This window comes from Pteropus vampyrus, unplaced genomic scaffold (genome assembly GCF_000151845.1).
Source record: "Pteropus vampyrus isolate Shadow unplaced genomic scaffold, Pvam_2.0 Scaffold319, whole genome shotgun sequence".
Taxonomy (NCBI): domain Eukaryota; kingdom Metazoa; phylum Chordata; class Mammalia; order Chiroptera; family Pteropodidae; genus Pteropus; species Pteropus vampyrus.
Genome location: NW_011889100.1, coordinates 22,556 through 35,947, shown reverse-complemented (window position 1 = coordinate 35,947; position 13,392 = coordinate 22,556). Strand labels below are relative to the sequence as shown.

The 13,392-nt window shown below is 44.6% G+C and overlaps 1 long non-coding RNA gene, 1 other non-coding gene and 1 pseudogene across 2 annotated transcripts; 1 reads left to right on the top strand and 2 right to left on the bottom strand.

Moving 5' to 3' along the window:
- Positions 1 to 3,680: 3,680 nt before the first annotated feature.
- Positions 3,681 to 3,799, bottom strand: LOC111730557. Its single transcript, XR_002776738.1, has one exon. It is a non-coding gene; the product is annotated as a 5S ribosomal RNA (ribosomal RNA).
- A 1,990-nt stretch (positions 3,800 to 5,789) lies between these two features.
- LOC111730545 lies at positions 5,790 to 5,908 on the top strand (annotated as a pseudogene).
- Positions 5,909 to 8,330: 2,422 nt separating this feature from the next.
- LOC111730539 lies at positions 8,331 to 13,377 on the bottom strand. Its single transcript, XR_002776732.1, has 2 exons — positions 10,841 to 13,377; positions 8,331 to 10,207 (listed from the first exon to the last, which is right to left on the bottom strand). It is a non-coding gene; the product is annotated as an uncharacterized LOC111730539 (long non-coding RNA).
- Between the last annotated feature and the right edge of the window lie 15 nt (positions 13,378 to 13,392).

Below are 13,392 nucleotides of genomic sequence, written 5' to 3'. Positions count from 1 at the left end.
CGAGGCGAATTGTTAGAGCTGATTTCTTAGAGACGGGTGACTTACTAGCGAAAATAAAGTGAGGCCTCCCATGCCTGGGCAGGAATATTTTAATTCACAAGTAATTGCTGAATGCTCACTCTGCGACTGGAAATATTAGCTGTTACTGGGCAGATAAACAACGTAGGAGGTGTCTGCTCTGGAGGAACTTGAAGCCTCATTGCAACAGCACTTGTACATAGAATGCAAGGTAGCATGTGATTAGTGAGTCGTGAAAGAATTCTGAGAAAGGAAAATCCAGAGGAATAAGGACAGGTAATTGCTAAATGTTTTGAGTGCTTACTATGTGTCAAGTCCCATGCTAAGGGCTTAATTTACACCAGCTCATTTAACTGCAACAATTCTATGAAGTAGGTTGTCATACTACTGCCATTATATAAATGAGAAAACTAAAACAGTAACTTGCCCAAGTCACACAGCTTCTGAGAGCGAAGGCAGGATTCACTCCGCTGCCTGCAGAGAGACACCTGGGGAACAGTGGTCAGGAAAGGCGTCATGGAGCGAGTTGCGAAGGATGAACAGTATTTCTCCCGAAAGGTGAAGCGGAAAAGCATTTTGGTAGAGGGACCAGCACGTAGAGAAGGGGAACCGGGGTAGAATGTGTGGTATGTCTGCAGCGGCAGCATCAAGTCGTTCCTGGGTGGCGGCTGGAGACCTGGAAGGCAGAGGACGCCACGGCGGGTGGGCCTAGGACCCACCAAGGGCATTACGAGGAGGAGGCCTCGTCAGAGCTGGTTTGAGACCGGTCACTGCCATGTCTGGGGAGAAGGGATTTAGAGGTGATGGATTTAGTGACGGACTGTTTTCTAGTGTCAAGCTGCCTGGTTCCAAATCCTGATTTTGATATATTTTTGATAACTCAGGACAAGTTTCTTAACTTCTCTTTGCCTCAATTGACACATGTGTAAATTAGGAATGATGTGGTACCTACCGTGATGGATTGTGATGCTTAAACAAGGGAAGGCATGTAAAGCCCTTACTCAGGGGACTACAACAGCACGTAAGATATGGTCCTGCCCTCAAGGAAGGGGCATGTAGGGGCATGTAATAAAGATGGGTAGACAGACAATTACAATACAAGGATAAAAACAAAATGCTCGGGAAGCCCGGAGCAGGGGCGCTCACCTAATTTGGGAAGATGGGAGAATAACAGGAAAATCCTTTTACAGGAAATAGCTTCTAAGCTGAAATCCGACGGAGTAGTAGGACCTCGTCAAGTAAAAGGGTTCGGTTGAGAATGGAGGCCTTTAGGGGGAAGGAACAGTATGTAAAAAGAGGTATCACACTCTGGAAACTTAAAATAATGGAGAGCGGCTGTAGCATAGCATGCAGTGGGTGAGGCCAGTGGTGGGGGGGTGGGAGGAGCAGGAGCCAGATCGCAAAGTGCGCACCTTGGACTTCATCCTGGAGGCAGTGAGAACTGCCATTTAAGGATTTTGACTGAGGGAATGACAGGATCCCATTAACTCTTTACCGACTGCAGCATGGGGAAGAGGTTGGAGAGGGTAAAGTTGGTGTGTTAGGGGTGCTGTTAACGGATGGAAATGTTGAGAAAGGGGTCAGGCTATTGTGAAGAGGAAGACGATGGTTCAGATTGGGGCATGATACGTTTGAAGTAACAACGAAACACCTAAGTGAACTACACCCCACTGTACTACACCCCACAGTAAACCCTTCTCGTTGGGCTGGTGGAGTTGTAAGTAAGACAGTTAGGTTGCTGCGGTACTGTGGGTCAGATGTGACTAGGAACTAAGGGAGGTAATGACAGTGACGATGAGGAAAAGTGGACAGATTCAAGAGATACATGGGAAGTACAGTCAATCACTGATGCGGGGTGTGGGATTTGAGAAGAGATCTCTACTAGAAAAATAAGTAATCCCAGGTTTCTGAGTCAGTGATGTTTCCATGACCCAGACTGATAATACAACTGGAAGAACACGTTTAGCACGGAAGATAACGCGTTCTGTTTGGCAGAGGGGTTGATTTGAGGTGCCTATGGGGGACATCCAGGAGTAGATGACCCATAAGGTATTGGATTTATGAGCCTGGAGGTTGGAGGAGAAGTCAAGATAATAGATTCTGTGGACTTTAAGATATACTAGGCAAGCCATGAAAGTGAAAGCATATAGAGCAGAAAGATTGGGGAGCTGATAACGCCTGAGGGGAATAGAGACGAGAGCCCAACATAGGAGAATCGAAGATGTGGGGCCAAGGACCGAGTTTAATGCATCCGTCAACAGTATAAAATGATACTGGAGACTAAATGAAGTAAAAAATGAGACCTCACCTGTATGATAAAAGGGTACCCCAAATTTTCAGGAAAGAAATGTGCCAAAATAGTGGATAACATTATTTGTCAGGATGATGGTTTAAGTGGCGTGTGTGTCTACTTTCTGTACTTTTCAAGATCTTAGCAATCGGAATGATGATAACCAAAAAGCGGGATTCTGAAAGGAGAGGAGGGGCTAGAAACGAGAGCAGCAATGGCAGAGGGTACGAAGGCGAGGTTAGCCTGATCGAATGAACTCCAAAGCAGGAGGAGTTGCACGCAAATATCTTGGGAGAATAATGGCCTGCAAACAAGTCTGAGGACTAGGAGTATCTCAGTTCCCCCATTTTCTGACACAGGAGGGGAAGTAACGGTGTCCTGGGGGAAGCCGAGGTGTCTTTCGACTGAGTGGGTTGAAGGAAGTTCCCTACAGAACAGGGAATCAGAGAAACGAGGGGGCCAGAGAGGAAAGGACAAGTGAGGAAGACAGCTCTGCATTTGGGGCCCGTCCAGAGATTAGAGATGGAAACCACTTGGGCAATGAATTAGCCTGAAGGTTCCCAACTTGAGTTTAAAAGTGTTTTGGTACCAGTCTTGACCGAAGGCGCCTGAGGGTTCCGGAGCCTAGTCTCAGGCCTTCCTCTCGGGGCGCCGGGTGGCAGTTTCAACATCCCACCCCTGACACATTCTAGGAAGAAGAACGAAGCATCGTTTGAACAATGATTACAAAGAGGAACAAGTAAGGGTGAGGGAGCAGGGTAACAGCCGGAGGGTCCTCCGTTCACTCCTGTGACAAGTATTTATTGAGCTGCCAGAGCTTGGTCTTGTTCATCGCTATATCCTCACAATGGTATTTGGCATATAATGTGTGTGCAGTAAAAAAATTGTTGTTGAAGGAATGAATCGTTCAGTGACTTATTTTCAGGTTATAGGTATTCAGAAAAAATGAAAGAGTTCGACTCTGTCCACAGCCTCTGAAGGGCAGCAGTGGATAAACAGGGAGGTGAATCCTCTGACGGGAGAACAGCGTTGGAAGGCGGCTCCCCCGACGACGCTGGGTCTCTCTAAGCTGAGCCATATGACGAAGGCCAAGCAAAGGCCAAGCGCTCAATTATCACCCAAGGACGGTTTTTTCTGTAAGACGTGAACGTGTCCCCTGTGACAGCGCTCAGCGCTGATAAGCGCGCTGTGGTAATGTGGCCCCTTTGATTAGGAGAAAAGTTCTGCAAGTTTAGTGATGGAGGCATTTGGTGTATTTATTTATTTTTTTTAATTTTAATTTTAATTTTTTTAGGCAAGGCAACCCTTGGTTGACCTCGCAGGTCGCAAGGACCTTGTCATCTTACAATCTCTTATTTTTTAATTTTTTTTATGCCTACAGCACCTGGTCTTCCTAGGCGGTCTCCCATCCAAGTACTAACCAGGCCTGACCCTGCTTAGCTTCCGAGATCAGACAGGATCGGGCTTGTTCAGGGTGGCATGGCCGTAGACCATTTGGTGTATTTAGATGGACTTTTTTTAACCTTGTTCTGACATATATTTATCATAGGCAGATACTAGAATTACTAAAAACATGAACTCTCAGTTATTAAATCTTTATTATAATATTTAGATTGAAAAGATTGAACTGAATATAATACACATGGCACACAAACTTTTCTCAAATTATGCATCTTAACTGCAAGCACTACACCAACAAGCATCATTCATGATCTAGCGCCAGCTCCCTACCTTAAAGTCCCAAACCCAGTTGATAACATCAAACTGATACCTAGAATGTGCTAGGATGTTTGTGTTTTTCACAGGAGATAAAGCTCTCATGGTAGACATTCAAACATCAGCAACACTATGGGGGAATTTTTTTTTCAGGGGGCAGAGGAAACTTAGCGTTGCTAACCCTTCCCCCGCCCACCCCCGCCCATGTGTGTACCACCTCCTCAGACAAAGGAAAGTCCTGGCCTCTTTCAGTGACCATGAGTCTCACTTTGATATTAGGTCCACGTCTGAAGTGCCTCGTAGAACTACGGAAGTCCCATGAGTCACCCTCAAACTTCCCTCCATTGCATTTCTGAGTCATTTCCTTTTCTGTTGACCCAAACTGGGTAGATCAACGCACAAGAAATGTCCTCAAGGACATAGTTTTGGAACTAAAGGGACATCAGAGATCATTGAATTCAGCGTACTCATTTTACAGAAGGTGAAACCGAGGCCAAGAGAGTGTGCCCTTTGCTCAGGTGCAGAGCCTGTTAGGCAGCTTTTCCCATACCTCTTTTCCTATACCTTCTCAAGAAGAAGCTGATTTCACAGCAAATTTGGGACTCCGGCTTAGATTTATTTTTGTTAGACGTAAACAAACTAAATAAATATTTGAGTTGGAAGTTTGAGAGGAACTCGGGGCCCAAGGGAACAAAGTGGCATCTATAGTATCCCCTTCAAGTCATTTGACCTATCACCGGCGCTCCTGCAGTGGACTGAAAAAGGACTCATGTAGGACCAGCACCTTCTAACTCAGGGTTTCCACCTTGAGTCTACTGACATTTTGGACCAGAAACTTCTCAATCGTGGGGGCCATCCTACGTATTTCAGAAGGTTAACAGCATCTCTGTCCTCTACCCACGAGACGCTCAGCCAGGACAATCAAAAAGTCCCCAGACACGGCCAGATGTCCCCTGGAGTTCCCTGGTAGAGAGCCACAGCGCTGACTTAAGGAAGGGGCTCTCGCCACCCCAGCCCGTCCCCCTCGGTCTTCTCAGCAGTGCCTGTCCTTTCCCCAAACCTGCTCCAGGCTTCTCCTTCTCCCTCACCTTTCCCTCTAGGGCTGCCACGCCTTCACAAGGGGGGATCCTCTGACCTAGCCACCCGAAAGTGGCACCTGGGGTGAAAATAGGAAGCAAAAATTTCTGTCCCTTGCCCCTTGCACCAAGAGGATCCCCCTGACTGGATAGGAATTTACATAATTGATTAAAATAAGATAAAATGTATGCAGGCTCAGCTCTTAACTGACTGCTGCGAATCAGAGAGAGTCAGGGCCTTAAGCCCCTTTCCTGCCTTGAGGGTGGGCTGGGAGGGATAGACAAGAGGAATCTGCCTGTTCTGCATAGTTTCCCGTTGATTCAGCTGTCTCACTTCCCGTCCCCAGCCCTCACTCATTTTCACCAGAGCCCATATTTAGATACCACGAGCCTGTGTTGTCATAGACAGAAACCAGATGGTTGCTATAGAGATTTGTTTAAACACGCACACACACACGCAAACACACACACACCCCAGAGCACGTCCCAGACTGAGCGGTTTGGGTGAATCGCGTTTCTTGCTGGGACATGCATTTTTCTTTCTCTTAATTTGCTATTACCCCACCTCTCCTAGCCTCCCCAAGTTTTCTTACTGCTTGTTCCTGCTCCCAGATGCTACTTCCCACTGACCAGTACTGTTCTTAAACATCTCTTTTGTATCAGGAAGTCAGTTTAAGAACAGAATTACTGTTTGCAACCATGCCACCCTGAATAAGCCCGATCCTATCTGACCTCAGAAGCTAAGCAGGGTCGGGCCTGGTTAGTACTTGGATGGGAGACCACCTAGGAAGACCAGGCGCTGTAGGCGTCAAAACAAAACAAAACAAAAAGAATTACTTAATGCTTTTGAGCCTTCATCAGTCATCGGTTCTTTCATCTGTAATATGAGGATAATCATAATGCAAACGTGGCTTTTTTTAGAATTAAATTAGGTATACACAAAGAAACATGTCATGGCTGGCAAAGTAGATGCTCAATAAATGGAATTTGTTCTTATGCTGAGATAAAATCCTGCTGTGAGACACCTGAGAACTGAAACTTTGGACCTCTGAAACTGGCTCATGCGTCTTCTCTGACAGTAGGAAGAAGCTATTGCAGGAGTGTCCCTTGTCCTGTGGAGTGATGGAAGCACAGAATTGTGGGGGAAGGGAGGGCTGCTTTGTATTTTGTCTTTGTTTTACTCAGCTGGAAAGCCGTTTTGAGGTGGAAATCTGGGCATATGATCTCTTTCTTTCTGCAACTTGAAATGAAAGCCACAGGGAAGAGAAGACACGACACAAAATCCTCACTTGGCTAAAATGGAAGAGCGCGAAGGCAGAATGTTCCCTGGCCTTTGGCTCCAGCAGACCTCTATCCAGGGGAGGCTGGCTATGTCCGTGTAACAGGCTGGGGCTTGTTCCTGCTGTAGATTCTGTGTATGACATCTGTTGAATTTGGGGGGGGGGGCGGGGGGGGAGGGATTTTCTAATACTCAGAGGGCAGGTAGTACCATTCCTGGAAATAGGCACCTTGCATTTTTCCCCCTGTTCCAGCTCACAGAATGGATATTACTATCCTCTATTTTACAGGGAAAATAACAGATTTGATTGAAAAAAAGATTGGAGAGAGAAAACACTAATTGTGGTTTCATCTGGAGGGGAGTCAGGAGAGTAGAGGAGGTGGTAATCAAAGGAAATTTAGTCTCATCTGTTTTGCTTTTTTCTAAGGAGAATATGCATTAATTGTGTAATTAAAAGTTAAATTTTGAATTGAAAGGTAAGACTATTCTACAGAATTTTAGTGAAGCTCAGAAAAGGTAATTTATCTAGGTCACTTGGTGAGGGACAGACTCCAAAGTCCACGGCCGATGCCCCGGGTACACGTCACGGAGAACTGGGCTTGGAGCCAAGCGGAAGTCCTGGGCTTCCTTTTTATGGGCATCGGGGCCACTGTACTGGTACCTAAGCATTGACTTGGCTTTTTATCATTAAAGGAAGACATGTCCAAAGTATGTCAGAGCGACCTGATGGCTGTCCTATGACTTGGCCTATGACGTATGACTAAATCACATAGAGTCTAGGTAGGAGATGAGGTGGGGTATAAAGCAAGATTGATAAAGGCAATTACGTTTTATACGTAACGAGATTTAAAATTGAATATTTCAGCTAAGGCATCAAGGTATAATAGATATGAAATTTCAAAGGGAGACATCAGACAGAAATGCAGAAGTTTCCGAGAAATTACCAAGGGCCAGTTCTAAGATTCTTGAACCCCCGCTCCCATTTCAAGAGTATAAAAAGAGATACGGTGTACAAAAGAGATTTCTTTGGAGAGAGTTACTGCCGTGTCATGAGCCTCATCCAGTCTCAAGAAGAGTTGGGGAGAACTTCCTTCTCCTCAAGAGAAGCACCAGTTGGTTTGGCCCAGCTGCGGTTCCAGTGTCCCAGATCCTTGGTGGCTCCACGTTACCAGTCCATCTAGGCTCCCTGCACAATGGTCCCAAGACACTTTTACCACACCCTCGATCGCCTTTGTCTTTTGTTCTTTTGTCCCAACTCCCTCATCACTCCCCAGCCGTAGATCTACCTGATCTTTAGTTTATTTGTTCACTTAAGAAAGAAGGGCCTCAAGGGACAGCTAAAGCATTTGATATTTGTCCCCGGGTAGGGGGTGATCATTAGACTGTGTGTGACTCAAGGCAGAGGAATTTCAAGGTAAAGGCTGGCTAAGGACAGAGTCTGAGGTAACGAAGTAGACAGCTACATCTTGGAAGTAACTGCACCCGCTCTGACGAAGAGTCAAATATACATGAATCCTGGGGAACAAGTGTGGAGAACTTCCTGGAAGCCTAGTGGGTCTCTTCACAAAGGGTTCCCTGTAGAGGTATACTGGTAGCCATGGAAACACAGTGCATCATCTCACTTCAAGGAAGCTGATGAGGCTGTCAGAAGGGTCTGGAAGGAAAGTCTCTGATGGATCCATACAAACGCCCATGAGACAGTCAGCTCTCAACATTAGCCAGGCCTAGACAGCACAAAGCCACCAAGAACATTCCTCCCTCGTCCTTCTCCATTGAGGCTGGAACTGTCCTCACGTGTGAGGAAGCCTGTGTTTGTTAATATATTTCTGAATCAAGAGTGTGTTTTCCTACTTAGTAATTGCAAGGCTGTTACCTAAAGAGAGGGATGCTGGAATTTTCACCCAGGGCAGAGGAAAACCTCTCCCAGTGAAATAAACTTTGCAGAGGCAAGGAGAGACAAAATTAAACTTTAATTTGTATTATGTCCCCTCAGTTGGTGCTTGTGAAGCATTTCAGTTATCTTCGTATTCTCCGAGGCATTTAATTGGTACTCATGGGAACACACTTTCTTCCAGTCTGTAGTGTGCCAAAGTACCTTCGAAAGGTTAACATCTTCTCCGTAACAAAACAACTCAAAAGAAAAGAGTTTTAGGGTTTTGGTAAATCTGGCTGAGACCAAGGGATTTTTAATGGACTCTTAAGGTTAGCCGGAATCTTGAAGATCATCCAGTTCTGACTAATTCCTCCCGATTTAATCTTTTCCACAGCATCCCTGGCGAGTGATCCTTTAGTCTTTTCTTGAATAACTCCAACATCTTGGAATTTATCACTATCTTCCCCCTCATTAAAACTCTTCAAGTGTTTGAGGACCACTTTACTCTATTATCTCATTTCACTAGTCCCTTCCTTCAATTATTGCTCCTTGATGTGCTGTGGACCCCTGGCGTCACCCGGCTTGTTTCTGGGTGAGCTCACATGTGTCCATGTGCCTCTCTAAGTTTGGTCCAGATGTGGCCTGTGAGTAGAGCTAAACCATCACCTGCTTGGTTGTGGACCTGGGCTGTCCGAGAGCCTTAGGTCGCCTTGTGCTTTCTTCACTCCCCACCCTATCACCCCACTGACTCATGAAAACGGACACCAACTAAAACCTAGAGCTGTAATTTTGAGGGTGCGGTATGGTGCTTTTGATTTGCTTTGATTTTATAAATAATATATAAATACATTTACTTAATTAAAACGTGTAAATAATAGAGATTAAAATGTTCGTACAGACAAGGCCAAAATCTTCTTTGACCTATCCCAAATCCTAGTCCTTTCTCTCCAGAGGTAAACACTGATTCATTTTGGTTATGAATTCTCCCAGACTTTTTTCTGTGTATTTACATGGGTGTATATTTACATGTAGGAATATGTAGTCGTATGGAATTTTAAACACGTAAATGGTATCAGATAGTTTGTATTATTCTACATCTTTTCTTTGCACTTAACATGTTTCAGAGAACTTTCCATATCAGTACATATAATCTCACCGTAACTATTATATCCTGTAATATGGCTGTATCAGTTTATTTAATCATTCTGTTGTTGGACATATAGATTGTTTCCAGTTTTTTGCTATTACAGTGTTTCGTTGAAAATTCTTTATGCCTCTTAGTGTTATATGGGAGTTAAAATGGCGATTCATTAGGAGAAAAAAAAAAGTCATGACGTCCAGCATTGCTAGTCCCCTCATTGAAGATGTCTCGGCTAGTCTTGGCCCTTGGGTTCTCCACGTATGTTTCAGAATCAACTTATCCAGTTCTTTATTTGGAACTGTATTCAATCTATACATCAGTTTGAAGAACTGACATTTTTATAATATGAATCTTCCCATATGTGAACATGGTTTTTGTCTCTATTTGAGTTTTCTTTAATGTATTTCAACGGAGTGTTATAATTTTCTCCATATAGTTTTACACATAGTGGTAGAGACTGCTGGTCACGCCTCCTTCCATAGTAACAGAATCCCCAATTTTTAGCTGGGCGCACAGACCCTCAGACTAAAGACTGTATTTCCTTGCCTCCTCTTGCAGCTAGGAGCCATGTAATTAATTTCTAGGTAGCAAGAATGAACAAAAGTGGTATGCGACTTCTGGGAAGTGTCATCAGAGGAAGTTAGGTGCCCTTTGCCTTCCCTTTTCTCCTTCCTGCTGGTTGGAACGCAGATAACATGGACGAAGGTAGCCATCTTGGACCATCAGGTAGAAAAGTATGTATGAAGATAACAGCAAAATAACAGAAGGATATGAGTTCCTGGTCACAATGGAACTACCATTCTAATTTTGGGTCCTGTCGGAAAAGAAGAAAAATGAATACTGGATAAGACAGCTAGCAATGTCTGTCACACCTTCTCAGAGGTTACTGAACCCTAGTTATATGCTAGTGTTACTTAGGGAGACTAGGGCCTGAAACTATGATCTTGTAGGCAAAGATGATAATTACGGTGGTGTGATGGGCGGGTAGGAAGACACTGCTGCTGGAGGCACGGTACGAAAGGACGCTATGAAGTAAGAAGTGAAGAAAATGGCCAACTAACCAAGAAGCTCAGTGAATGATTTTGACACTAAAACAGGAGATTGGCCTTTTTTAGTATGTGATCAACAATAATCTTTAGAGATTATTTATGGTCAGGGGGGATTGTTTAGGAAAAATTATGCACATTTTAGAAAAAAGGCAAAAACATGACCACATGATCTTTTAATGTTATGCTAGAGCATTTTCAAATAAGAAAGCCTGAGAGTCACCACATTATCTTGGGGAATGTAATATTGTTCGATTAGCACCCAGTTTTACAACTCTCAAAAGTTAGAGGGTAATGGGTAGGACTAATTAAGGTACAGTGAATTTTTTCTAGTCTACCAAAGAAGATAACCCCAAAAGCTTGTAGTTTATTGCCCTGTAGGACATTAACTGCTTTTGTACCTAACTTAGCATCCTTCTTCAGCATTTCTTTCCCTGTTGACGAAATAAGTCCCAGTTTCTCACATCTTTACTGAACGACTTTGTCATTTCTTCATTGTTGAAGTAAATAAAATTTTGATATGTGTGAAAAAAAAAGAAAGGGTACAGCATGACGAGGCCTTAGAGCCTAAAGGCAAAAGATTAGCCTCAGCTTCACAGAAGAGAACAGGGTGCTCCATTAGTTCTGGAAATTTCTATCGAGAGGCTGAAGAGCCTCCCCAAACTGGAGTTATATGTAGGACCTAAAAAAGAAAAGCAAACAACAAAAAAACCCCACTGTTTTGCCAGGCTGAAGAATAAAAAGGTTGAATAATTAATATGGACGCCTACTTTATGAGAATGTCACACTCTGTTCTGTCATCCTCTTAGTCACCAAGCTCATCGACTCTGCCTCCACAGTATCTCTCCATGTTATCTTTTGTTTCCATTACCACCGCCCAAGTACAAGTCACCATTAGTTCTCGCCTATCATAGTGCAGTAGCCTCCTAATTTCTTTGCTTCTGATACTTTCTGCCTCGAGCCATTCTAAAACCCAGAATTAGAGTAACGAACCTGAAGTAGAGTATCTCTCACGGTGCTGTAGTGCTCAACGGTTCTCAACTGCCTAAAAAGGTTCAAACCTCTTCAACTGGCTTTCCAAGCCCTAAATAATATGGCCCCACCCCGCTTTCCTGGCCTTTATGTAGCCCGTATTAGTAAACATTCAACTTCATCCATTCAACAATGGAGTGTCTGCCATGGGTCAGGCTTGGCTAGGGTTATGAAGGAAAACAGGGTTAAGTGTCCTCACCAAGTGTCCTCACCAGTGGAAGAGATGAATAAAACTGAAGAGTAGCCAGAGTGGAAGAAGGAAAACCAGGACAGTGTGATGCCCAAAAAGGCACATGAAGAAAGTCTTTCAAGAAGGCAATGATCAACCACAGCAAATACTGCTGAGAGGTCACGTAAAATGCGGACTGCAACTTGACCACTGGGACTTAGCCACGTGGAGGTCACTGATGACGTTGACAAGGATGGTTTCGGTGGTGGGAATGAAAGCTTGATTGGGGTGGGTTCCAGGAAAAGGGGGTAAGATGGTCGAAGATTTTTGCCGTAAGGGGGAGCATCAAATAATTTAAGTTCTAGGGAAGGCTTTTTAGAGATTTGGGAGAGAACACTAAGTTCGTTGGTGGGGAATGGTTCAAGAGGGAGCACGCGCGAGAGAAATTAATGGTGCAAGAATATGAAGGGATAACTGCAAATAGATGAGTAAGCAAAGGAGATGGGATCCAACGCACGAGTGGAAGTTTGATCTGAGATGGCAGGGAGGGGTCAATCATTTTAACCATAGGAAACACAGAATAGGAATGTTAGTAGATATGGTGGTGAAAATAACGTTTTTCTCTTCTGATTGCTTCCATTTTCTTAGTGAAAGAAGTTAACATCTGAGATTGAGGAAGGGCAGGAGGTAATATTGAAGGTTTAAAGACAAAAGAGTTGTTGAAAGTCATCTTGGGTCACAGGAGAGTGAACTAAGAAAACGCAGTGGGTTTGCTGGCTATAAACTTAAAGTGAATCTTGCAGGGCATTTCCTTTTTCAGCCGCTGAAAATCTTTTGCAATTTATTCCTCGTTTTCTCCTCGCTATCAGATAAAACTGTATTCTAGAAAGCCCAGCAGCAAAGCTCTCTCTCCCATAAAGTCTTCTTGTATCTCTCCTAGCCCAAAGTGGATTTTTCAATTTCTCAACACCAATATTAAGTTGTTGATGTCTCCTATGGAGCGTACATTCCATCTCACATTATGATTAGTTTCTGTGCAAGATTAGAATCTCTTCCTTAGAGAAACCATTTCTTACTCACTACAACCACAGGATGCTTCTCTCTAACCTCTCTGCCACATATTATAAACCGTCATGGTTCTAGGTCCTGCCCAAATACGTAATTGTGTGGTATGGGCGTCCTTATTAAGCTGTTGTTTTTGGGTATCATCAGTACAAAAATGTGTTAAAGAGTCTCAGAGAAGGTGCTAACAGAGTAAGGTTTATGTGTAAAACAGCACCAGACACTGTGAAGTAGAGCTAATAGGGAGACAGGAACAAAATTTAGCTGGAACAGACCATTTTGTTTAGTCAGTTTACATATAAATGACTCTATAAAGCAGTCTCTGGAGCGTCCCCATTTCCAAACATTGTCGGGATGAGAGCAGAGAGCTGCAGATATGCAAAATAACTACGGGCCCCACACAGAGCCCACGTTGACCCACGTTATCTAAGACTGCGGTCTTCCCTCCACGCCAGAGCTTCCTCATCCCCTTTCCTCAACCTGAGAGACTCCCCGGTTAGGACTCCGGGATGGAAAACCCTCCAGCACGAAGCCAGCTGCAGGGGCTCGCGCGTCGGGGTGCAGACTGCCCCGAGGGAGCCGCCAGCCAGCCGGGGTCTACGCCGGGGAGCAGCAGCAGCAGCGCGAGCCGCATCCGGGCGCCAGGGCCTCCGCGAGCTGGAAGGCCCAGGCCCCGCCCCCGCCAGGCCC